Consider the following 12129-nt stretch of genomic DNA (forward strand, 5'->3'; position numbering starts at 1 on the left):
ATCGATCGACATTGATTTCCGAAGTGTCATCCTCTATTTCGTCGATATTTGCTATTTCTATACTTGCGTCAATTAATCGTGTGTATTCATCAGCTTTGCTGTCGACATCGAATGTTTCCTCTTCGGTGGATGTAAGCACTTTTTCCATGGGGTCATCTGAGCATAGGTCTATGAAGGATTCTTCAGCCAGCTCAGAGATATCGTCCATGTAGGAGATTTTTATCGATTAAGGGTCGTGTAATCAGTTTTTCCATGTCGAAGGTCATTGGAATGCTTCCAATGTTTAAACATATCCGACCTTCCTTGACGTTGATGATTACACCAGCTGTAGCTAGAAATGGTCTACCCAAAATGAGGGGATCCTTTGGTTCATTCTTGTATTTCAGCACAACAAAATCCGTTGGAACGTGACAATTGTTAATCCTTATTGGCACGTCGTCAAATACTCCCTCAGGTACTCTAACGGATCTGTCAGCAAGAACCAAAGTTATTTTGGTAGGTTTGAACTTGTCGTATCCAGGGATATCGCGACAGAGTGCGGCATGAGGTTCAAGCTGGAACCTAGGTTACAGAGGGATCGAGGAAAAATTTTATTCCGTATATTGCAATCCAAAATAAAGCTGCTCGGGTCGGGCCTCTTGATCGGAGTTTCGCCTTGGATTATTGCACTTACTTCCTCTGAAACCATCATGACGCTGTGCTCAGCGGCTGGGAAGCTGTTGGATACCATGTCTTTTACATATTTCTTTATTGAAGGTGATACTTTTATGGCATCACTCAATGGCATTTCCAACGTAATTTTATCGAATGCTTTCTTGCACATCGCCTTATCTAATTCTCGCTTAGTCTGCGTCTTGTTAGGAGGAAAGGGTGGTAAAGTTCTATACACTCTCTCTACAGCTGGTTCAGCAGGAGTCGAGGGTCGATCGACATTGTTTCCAGTTTATCGATCGATATTTACCATAGTTGGTCGATCGACGTTGGTTCCTTCTTGACGATCGATTTCCACATCTTCTTCCAACTCCTCTTCTTCCTCCTCGAGGTTGATGGCCGCTTCCTTAGTGTTGGTCCGCTCTTTCTCGTGAGGTGTTTCTGATTCTTGGTTGTGACTATCGAGGATTATTGATTGTGATCTACTTTCACCGGTTTTCTCAACTTCAGCACGCTTTTTCTGCATAGTTGATTTCTATTGTGCTCGGATTGAGGCGTTTTCCGCTTCGTAGTAACACATCATTAACTTGACGTTTCGGATTTACATCAGTTAGCCCAGGGAGACGTCCCGTTTCTCTTTTGATGGCGGTCGCGTTTTCCGCGACTTGACCGTTCAGTCTCTTAATGTGTTCACTTAAAGCGTCAAACTTCTTCATTAGCTCACTGTAGACTATGTCTATCTATCCGTTCAGGTCAGTGGCCATTTTGCGATTTTCCGTGAAAGCTTGGTTTAACCTAAATTTTGCTTTGCCTCGGCGTGATCCAACAGTAGCATCGTAATTTTGGGTAAAACTATCGGTGTTAGGGATAGGATACCTATTTTTCAAGGTTGGAATATCTACGAAGTCTACATGTTGTTCCAATTCAGAAAGGGTATCATCGTCAATTTGATAAATCCCAAATTGGTTTTGTTCCTCTAGAGCATAATGGAGTGAGTTTATAGACTCTTTGATCTTGGCTAATTGTGGCCCTTCCATTGAGTCAACTCTCCTTCCTCACTCTACGTCCATCATTTCGTAGGATCTACCTGTAGCTAAATTCTTGATCAAACGCTTCGCTTCTTCAGGGTTCCTGGTACTGAAATTCCCTTCACTGGCTGTGTCAAGCGTGATTTGGTAATGCAAGTTAATACCTCCGTAAATGGTATTAAGGAGCTGCGGTTCCGAATAACCATGGTGGGGGCATTCAAGCTGGTAACTCTTGAATCTCTCCCAAGCGTTTCTGAATGATTCTCAAGGATCTTGGCGGAAAGTGGAGATTTTCTTCCTTGCATCCCAGTAACGCGTCTCATCGAAGAAGTTGTTAATGAAGGTATTCCTTATTTCTTTCCAACAGGTCAAAGACCCTGTTGGTAGTTGGTCCAGCCATTTTCTGGCGTCGCCTTCTAAGAAAAATGAAAAAGAGTTTAAAGCGATTGTACTCGTCATCCATCATATCTTCCAGATACTCGATGTGATCATGTGGGTGCTCTGAGATGGTTCCACGAAAAGGATTCTGACGTACTAAGAATAAGTATTCGAGGCTCACCCCGGATTTCTTGGTATCATCTTTGGATAGTCTTGCAGAGGCAATTTTGTTTCATGATCTCTTTTCGAGATCAAATTAATTTTAACAGGGATTGCAGTCCCCTGTTCATTTGTGATTTGGTTGATTGTGTTGCTTAGTTGACCTTTAGGCTCTCCTAGGACTACTCCCTCATTAGCATTATTGGTAAGAGAAAACTTACCTGCTTCCAGCGGGGTGTCGTCGATCGATGTTTGATGTGTAGCGTCAATCGATGTTTGATGTGTAGCGTCGATCGATTGTTCTGTCGACTCGTCGCTCGATGTTGTTGTCATTTCGTCGATCGATGTCCGGCCGAAATCCATATCTTCCATCTTTAAGTTCCTGTGTCAGCAGGAAAAGAAGGAAAACTTTTAACAAATTCAGTAACAAAATCTTGACTAAATTCTAAACTTAATCTAACGGTAATAAGAAAGAGTCCCCGGCAACGGCGCCAAATTTGATATCACTCAAATTACCTTAAGGAGTGAATTACTCTCTCAAATAAGAGGTTCAGATGTAGTACTTAGGGATCGAATAAATAGAGACTCTAGGATTACACAATAGATTATGGTTTTTAAAGTAGGCTAGATTAATTGGTTTATGGGTTTTAAAGCAGCAAATGAATTGGTGAACAAGGTTATTGCTCGATTGGTTTGTTTTGAGGTTGTTAACAGTTGGGAGAATAGCTAGATTCAGGTATATTCTCAGGTATGATAAGTAAATACTTAATTTGGGTTTTTAGGGGTTTATTGATATTAATTGTTCTTGAATTCAAACTAAGATATAATCAATCTGATTATCTAATCTGGATCTCGGATTTCAACTATCGTATGTTAATCGCGAGAAAGTGTCGATCGATGATTCATTAAGAACATCGATCGATACACCTTTCAAAATATCGATCGACAGAACTATTAATGCGTCGATCGATGCTTCTTCCAGAAAGCTTTACGAACAGGTTTGATTTATATTCTCTAACTCACTAGATCCACTCTCGTCTGTATCTAGTCAGTTAGATCATACTAGTTTATTTTCAGGTATTGAGTCAAGCAATGGCTTGATCTCAATTAATCCTAAGATCTAAGTTTAAAGGGTGATCAATCCTAAACTTAGCTTTAACAACAACTAGATGAAAGAACTATATTTTTAAACACCCTAATAACAGTTTGAGACAGTAATACATTTATCAACCTATTGTGAAACCTAAATCTAACAGTAAGGACTACTCAGACATATTCATAAGGTACATGGTTATGATGGTCTGAATAACACTTAAATAAAATGAATAATAAGAGTAAGCAATAGAGTAAATGAAAGCAAGAGAGTTCAAGATCTTCTCTGTTTTGTAGTTTAGATCTATCTCCTCCAATACTAAGCTCTCCCTCTCCAATGGTGGCTTCTTGCTTCTCTCCAAACTAGGTCTAAAAGGTCTCTAGGCAAGTCCGCCTCTAAAATGATACAAAACCCTGATAATATAGACTAACAGGCGGTCAGGGACTTAAAATGTAATTATTGAAACTTTTGTGAAACTTGCAATCTTTTAATTTTGTCATTAACTCTCGGGTGGCTTCACCGTCGATCGATGAGAAGAGCTCATAATCGATCGATATTTCTTGATAACCGTCGATCGATATTCAGATAAATAATCGACCGTCCAGCAAAGCTCAAAAGGTCTCCAAATAGCTCCAAATACATCATTTTCTTCCAGTTAGTACCTGAACCTGTAATTACTCAAAATAGACTCTATATAGTAGTAAATATATCTTAAAACACTTATAAACCATGGCTAATAATGGGTAAAATCCATGGTCTATCAGTCTCTCACAATTCCTCCTGAGCTCTTCTGAGAACAATACACAAAAGTGAACGATTCCTTGGAAGGCTCCACCTTCAGACCTAGATTGTAACACCCCGAACCGTCCTAGACATATGGTCGACCAACCGGCCAACATTCAAACAAGAACATGACCAATCGACCGTCCCACACCCAGGGTTAGAGATGAATAAGCTAACCGGCCAGCCAACAATCAAACAAGAACATGACTGACCGTCCAACCCAACACCATGGTCCAGAAGCGCTACGTGACGGGTTAGAGACGATCCGGTCAGAGTCACAAAATTTACTCCACGACCTCGACCAGTTCATCCACTAACTCGTCCCGCTGCGTCAAGGCACAAGGCTTTGCAACCCGTACCTAGAGTTAGTGTTTTCCGTTAGATCAAGGCCTAAGGCTTTTCAACCCGTACTATGACCCAACGTTGTGTTAGACCGGACTAGTCAAATATCAGAGTACTCATAAAACGCATATAAAACAATTACTTTTATTGATTAGGAAATATTCATACATTGAATAATTCAAGACTGGGCCCGGCCTAATGCCAAATCGAGCCAACAAAACACATAACACAATACCATTTACAAAAGGCATGAAATCTACTCCGGCGGTCCTAACGTCCAGCACCGAGCTTTCCGATCATCTTTACCTAAAGTGACCTGCAAAAAGGACAACGGAGTTGGATGAGTAATCTAGTATTACTCAGTGAGCTGGCGGCCTCTACCCGCAACCTAGACTATAACCCAGACAACCCAAAATAACAATCAATCTAGCCCTAGCATGTAATAAAAGCTAAGGCTAAGCAAACTGTTACTAAGTTAGACTTGGCCTCCTGCCATGATCTAGCTACAAGTAACGGGAACTTGCATTAAAACAAGTCAACAACCAATCCCTAGTTAACCATATGACCCAATGTAGTGTTAGACACTTAGACTATACAAGTATTATTAACCGGTTGACCAACAATCAGACAAGAACATGATCGGCCAACCAATGATACCGCATAGCTTTAATATCCACCACCCTTCACAAGCAATCACTCGAACACATATAGGCCAACGTCAGGTCTACACTAACCAAATACACACCAAGCCAAATCCGGTACCTAAACCAGACTTAGGACTTAATGTCAGAACCTGCAAGACAAACAATCAACAACCACAACCACAACAATAATAAGATAGTAACTACCAATGACTCGATCTAACTCGTAACACCGTATATGGGTGCTACATTAACTCGAGGGTTCCATAACCCTCTACGACACACTAACACAACACTCTAACCTGGGCCTTGGTGACTTCGTGTTCCTCCTCATCATCCTCGGCAATATCCTATCTCCCTACCACAAAGACTAGGAGAAGGAACTTTCAACCGAACGCGGCCCACAGTACAGTCGGGTCACCGCGCGACAGCCCCAGTACAGTCGGGCCACTGCCGGTTGTTACACGACGATCGCGGCCCACAGTACGGTTGGGTCACCGCGAGATAGCCCCAGTACAGTCGGGTCACTGCCAGTCACTACCCCGTCCGTGTAACCACTCAGCTATAGGCCATGACCCCGTCTCTCTGAGTGCTCTCGATCCAGCGAATAAGGGGTTTCCTTGAACCCGCTGGGTACGAGGTCGAGGAAACAATAATCATCCCCTAAACATGCCTAGCAAGGTGGGCTACACACAAGCTATATGGCATCACACTCTAACTCTACAACACTAACAACAATATCATCACTAAACAACTTAACTAGTTAGTCACTCCCTTACCAAGAGATGACTAACCTCCATCAATAAGATTAATTAAACGAGCAAACATTTAATTAAATCTACTCAATCAATCGACTCAATCAAACCGTTACCCAGATAGTTCGGCCTCCTGCTACGACACTATCTTTAAAGATAATGGGAACCTGCACTCAACCATATCAACACGCAAGAATATAAATCATGATGCATCCTAGTCCTAGTCAGGTTATTATCTCAGTCTTAATTCCATTCATCTCAGTTTAGCCCTTGCTAAACTGAGTCTAGTTCCGTAAATAAAATAACCCTAAGGACTCTACCATTCAATAGCGTGATCATTCTAATCTATATGTTACTCGATCTACCCTAAATTCCAAGTGAAATTCACACAAAACCAACTCACAGTGTTCTAGGCGAGAGCAGCTGGTTGATCAGAGAGGACTTGGCCAAAACCCAAGGGACGTCTTGACTGGACTGGACTGGACTGATCTTGACTTGGACATAACCTTGGCTTCACCATAAAGAAACTGACAGGCCTCGACAGACTGATCTGGACTCGGACAGAACCTCCTTTAGCTTCTGGACAGTTCTTCGGACTTCCCGGCGGAGTATCGAGCAAAACTTCGACTGATCTGAACCCGTGGAACTGAACTAACTCTGGACAGTACCTCCACTTAACCTTAGAAGAATCTGACTGGCGTGGATGGATTGATTTGGACAGAGCGTCCGCCTCACAGTTGTAGAGAATCGCCGATTGGCCAAAATTTGCCTTCTCGGTGGAGTATCGGTCTTTAGAATCGACCATACTCTAAAATCTCTCAATTTCTTTCATTCTCTCTCTCTACCCACGTTTTTACTTTGCTTTTGGTGTGAAATGGATGTCTGAAACTGAGGGAGGCATGGATATTTATAGAAATCATCGACAAGTAATATCGAGCCACACAGGCGACTGTGTGTCAGCCCGCATGCATCCAGTTGCATGTGTGGCGACACACGGGCGCACACATGTCTTGCTGCATGACTCAGTAACATGCTGAGTGACACACCCACGTCCAGATGGCTTGCTTCATGGCTGGAGTCCATGCGACGCGACACACGGCCTGCTACATGTCGATCAGCATGCTTCAGTTGCAGATACAGCGACATCTCGTGCTTATACATGTCATGCTACATGTTCCAGCTTCATGCACGTCGACATGTCGTGCTTCGGTTGACACTCAGCTTGCTAACACTTGACACCACGTCATTGACTCATGAATTGAGACACCTCGAGCTTCTCGGTTCATTTGTGCAATTTCGATCCTTCCGGTGAATTTTTGACCCGCGATCAATCCCGAATATTTTTCTGCTCCCGTTCTGATGCTCTGAATATTTTTAATAAACTGCAAAATATTTCTGACCTTGACAGAAAATATTTTCCGAGCCTCCGGCTTCTTTGAAAAATTTCTTAGCACCGAAATTAGGTTTTTTTACCCGATTTCGGGTTTTCCCGTCGTGCTTCGATCCCGTCGTGCTTACTTCCCGTCGTGCTTAATTCCCGTCCTGCTTCCAACTTATGATGTCTCTGATTTAATATTCCGCTGATACGAAGTTTTGGAGAAAACCTCGCGGTGAAGAAACGTCATGCTTCTAAAACGTCAAGCATCTAAAACGTCGTGCTTCCAAAAATGTTATGCTTCCAAAACGTCCGTCTGATCAATCTAACACATCATTTAACTATGGTCGAGCAGTTTATTCGACTCATAGTTCACTCAGGTTCAATTCTTCGACCACCTCGTTCTTTGAAATTTCCCGATCGATCTTTTTCGCCTGCGGTTCGACCACCAAGTTGATCCTCGACCAATCTTCTCGACTAATTGATCTCGACCATTTTATCCCGAAGGGCGGGTTATCACATAGATGGTCTGCCATAACCCTAGGTAGGATGCTGACTGATGCTCCTGTGTCACATAGTGCATGTGGGAACTCAATACCCTTCACCGTACATGGTATTGCAAACTTCTCAGGATCACTCTTCTTCTTTAGTGTAATCCTCTTCTTCATCTTTTCTCTGGCCTCATAGAACATTCTCCTAATGTCCTCTTCAGTCTCCTTGGTCTCTCTGAAGAACATCCACAATCTGTGGGTAAAGTAGGCCTCCTTGAATGGTTTCTCCAGTGGAATCCTGAAGACTCTCTTTCGAAAAATTTTCATCTCCTTCTCATTAGCTCCCCTCTTCAGATGCTTAGCAACCTTTTCCTTTCTCTTCCTCAAGGTTCTCCCCATAGAAGCATAGGCTCTTCTGCGTCTTCTGAATTTGTACTCGTGGTCTCTGGATGTGGGTGTCTTGCTGCGAACTCCTCGTGGGTCATGATCCTCATGGTATTGCAAGATGCTGTCGACTCTGCAGGTGTCGTCGATCGATGCTCTGGAGAGGCTTTCGATCGGTTCTGGTTGACATCCGTCGATCGATGTTCGAAGTCTAGCGTCGATTGACACCAATGCGATCCGCCGAAACACAGCGAGCACTCTACTTCGAAATCTCCTTCTTGCAGCTTCTCATGCTTCACCATATGCCAGAAATCATCATCTATGATATCATTCACGTGGTGCTTCATCACATCATCTCTTACTCTCCTTGTTAAGGCTTCTTGCCTCTTAACAGCTTCTCATGTCTCAACAATTTGCATCTCCAGCTTCTTCACATGAGTGCTCAAAGTCTAAAACTTTGTGTTCAGGTTGTTGTAGACAGAGTCAATCTTCCCATTGAAGTCCACCGTCATGCTCTGATGTCCCTCAAAAACCCTATCAAGCATTCTTTCAATCTTGCTCTCCTGAGTAGGTGGTGGTGGCTTCTGGTAGGATGAGTTTCCATAACTCCTGTTATTGTTGTTGTAGTTGTTGCTGTAGGGTTTCTCTTACTGTGAACTTTGGTTGAAATTACTCCTCTGGCCATTGCCATAGAAGTTTCCATTCTGGTTTCCAGACCTTCGAAATCCGGTTCCACCGATGAAGTTCACATCTTCTTCTACCTCTGCTCTACCCTCTGTGTCTACAGCTTCTGCATCCTCTACTAAGCAAACTTGCTTCTTGAGAAGCTTGCGAACACTGTCTAGCTTTGCCCTAACCTCATCCATCTGGTCATTCCCAAGGATGGCTGCAGATCTCTTTCTCTGAATATTAGTGTTCTTTGTGTTGTTGCTGGATGCCAAGTTCTCAATAACTCTCATTGCCTCTTTTGGATTCCTAGTGTTGAAGTTCTCATCGCTGGAAGCATCAAGAGCCATCTGATACTGCACCGCGATGCCTCTAAAAAAAGTAATGAGTAGTTGTACTTCATTGAATCCATGATGTGGGCAGTCCCTCTGATAAGACTTGAATCTGACCCATGAGCTTCTGAATGATTCTGTAGGCTCTTGCGCGAATGTAGCAATCGTGCTCCTCAAGTCATCAGCACGCACCTCATCAAAGAAGTTACGCATGAATGCGTTCTTGATGTCGGCCCAGGATGTGAGATATCTTGGTGGTAACTGCTTAAGCCAATACGAAGCCTCTCCAGCAAGTGTGTACTTGAAGAGCTTGCAAAGTAGGGTGTCTATCCCACGAGTGTGTAATACTGCGGCTTCAACTCCAAATTGCTTCTCTGGATAGCTAGAGGACAATAGCTGATCTGTTGGCATATAACTGATCTGGACGGTTGTAATCAGCCAACGTTCTGGGTCGAGCAGCCTTATCTATAAGTTGAGCAGTTCATGTAGCATCAGTATCAGACTCAGGGATTGCAGCCCCCAGAGCATCTATCCTCTGACATGCTGCTTTACACAGACGACCCTCCTGCTCATGCAGGTCTCCCTTCTCATCACGTACAAGAATCAAAGTCGCAACCATGTCTCACAGCTCAGTATCGGTCGATGTTTAGACTAAAGTATCAATCGACGTCAGGTGGAAGATATTGTTCGACGGAAGAGTGTCTTCGGTCGACGGTGGTGAGCGAGTGTCGATCGACGAGACTGGTGTCTGGGTCGACGGTGGTTGACGAGAATCGAGCGACGGACCGGTGTTGTTGTCGATCGATGAGGAGCATCTTCCTTTGAGGATTGAACGTTCCAAACTTGCAGGATCTGATGGGAATAGCAGTTGAACTTCCTTGTTGCTTCTGGTACAGTTGGGCATGCACCTGAAAAGACAAAAAAAAATTTTGTGTCAGAAAGGGGTTTTAAGAAATAACCTAGACTAAATCAGACTAAATCTATCAAGCGATCAAAGCTCCCCGGCAACGGCACCTAATTTGATCTCACTCAAATTACCCTAAGGAGTGAATTACTCTCTCAAATAAGACGTTCAGTCGTATTACTTAGGGATCAAATTCACATGGAGCTAGGGAACCTAATAAATCTAATCAGATTGATAAAGCTAGGTTGATTATGATTAAATGTAAAATTGCAAGTTTGTGAGCAAGGCAGTTGCTAGATTGATTTGATTTGTGTTTTCGTACTTAGATAAAAGTAGCTAGACTTAGGGTTTTAATTCAAGTAATCAAGATTTTAATGCTACAGATGCGTAACAAGTTGTATGCATGATATTATAGAGCTCAACACTCATAAACAAACCGATAGGCTCTCGCTTTCTAGGTTTGTCTATTGACCAGATATAAGTGTCGATCGATGATTCTATAGGAATATCGATTGATACACTTGTTTAACCGTGGACCGATTATTCGATTAGAATATCGATCGACGCGTTTGGCCAAACTTTAACGCACGGGTTGAATGTGCTCACTTAGCTTCCTATATCATCTCTCGCCTTATTCTAGCAATCTTAACTCAATTAGGATGGATTCAGGGTGAGATGCACGTGATGACCTTTACCTCAAACTCCTACTAGCTAGCTAAACTAGAAACAGGCTTTAATGACAATCCTAATGATGAATATCACAACTTAGCAATCTATAGTTGGGGCTAATCCCTCATTACCTATTTAAACCCTAAATCTAACAAGAGAACTACTGAGACATGGCTAAGCAATTCATCACAACAATTAGGTATAAAAACTGCATAGATAAATAGATAGATATCAATGGAGTTCCAATCACAAATCTCTTTGGATCTTCTCTCCAATCCACTAAAAATCCTAGAAAACCATTTTCTGAGAAAATAGTAAAAACAAGAAAGCACCACTTTGCCTCTAACATATTGGCAAAGCTTATATAATTAGGTTAAAACTCGTCAGGGGTAATCTTGTGAATTGGTGAAGACTTTGGCTTTAAGTCGGCTGGAACCAAACGGGCTTCTGCGCGCTTCACCGTCGATCGATGTCACGATGTGAACATCTATCGATTATTTTTCTTCAATATCGACCGATGGTCGTGCTCGATGGTCAGCTCGGATGCTTTCTCCAAATATCTCCAAAATGCTCCAAAATCATAATTTTCTTCCAAATCACTCATGATCCTATAAATATACTAAATAGACTCTATAATATAATAATTAGTTATTAAAACACCTATAAACCATGGGTAAAGTGGGTCAAATCCATGGCCTATCACTCAATTGGGATCTGATGATTACCCGAAGCCAAGTCGATCTTGGAAAACCAAGTTGCCCCTCTTAGTTGGTCTAGCAGTTCATCTAGCAGTTTAACCGTGACCCGATTCAATCCTCGATAGTCTATGCATAGAAGGAAACTCCCATCCTTCTTCTTGACGAATAAAACTGGGGTTCCCAAGGCGAGCTACTTTGCCGTATGAACCCTTTTTCAAGCAACTCTTCTAATTGCTTTTTCAACTCCGACATTACAGCCATGGCCATACGATATGGGGCTTTGGAAAATGGAGCAGTTCCAGGTTTGAGTTCAGCCGTGAATGGATCTAACCAGTCAGGTGGTAAACCCGCTTAGGCCTGGAACGCATCCTCAAATTCCTTGACCACTGGAATTTCTCCAAGGCCTACACCCTTTCCGACTTTGGTTGTGGAGATCGTTTCCAGGTAGGCTTCACATCCCTTCTCAAGCATCCATTCTGCTTGGATTGCCGAGACCACCAAACTACCCAAAGTCGGCCTGATCCCTTGGAAAGCGATCGGTCCAGTTTGGCCCTCAAACCGGACTCGCCCTCGATGGCAATCCAATGTGGCCCGATACCTTACAAGCCCGTCCATACCTAAGATTACCTTGTGGTTATTAAGGCGGATTATCACCAAGTCTACAGGCAAACTCCTGCCTTGGATCACAACCGGAATGTATTTAACCAGCCCTAGCGAATGCATGGCCTGACCACCGACTGCATTCACTATGCCAAAACACAAGTCCCATTCCATCTGGAA

The 12129-nt window shown here is 42.9% G+C and overlaps 1 non-coding gene across 1 annotated transcript; it reads left to right on the forward strand.

Annotated features, from left to right (window-relative positions):
- The first annotated feature begins 1879 nt into the window (after positions 1 to 1879).
- On the forward strand, positions 1880 to 1984 carry LOC125584827. The gene has a single exon (XR_007321734.1). It is a non-coding gene; the product is annotated as a small nucleolar RNA R71 (small nucleolar RNA).
- The last annotated feature ends 10145 nt before the right edge of the window (positions 1985 to 12129 follow it).

The sequence above is a fragment of the Brassica napus genome, chromosome C3 (assembly GCF_020379485.1).
Source record: "Brassica napus cultivar Da-Ae chromosome C3, Da-Ae, whole genome shotgun sequence".
NCBI classification, from domain to species: Eukaryota; Viridiplantae; Streptophyta; class Magnoliopsida; order Brassicales; family Brassicaceae; genus Brassica; species Brassica napus.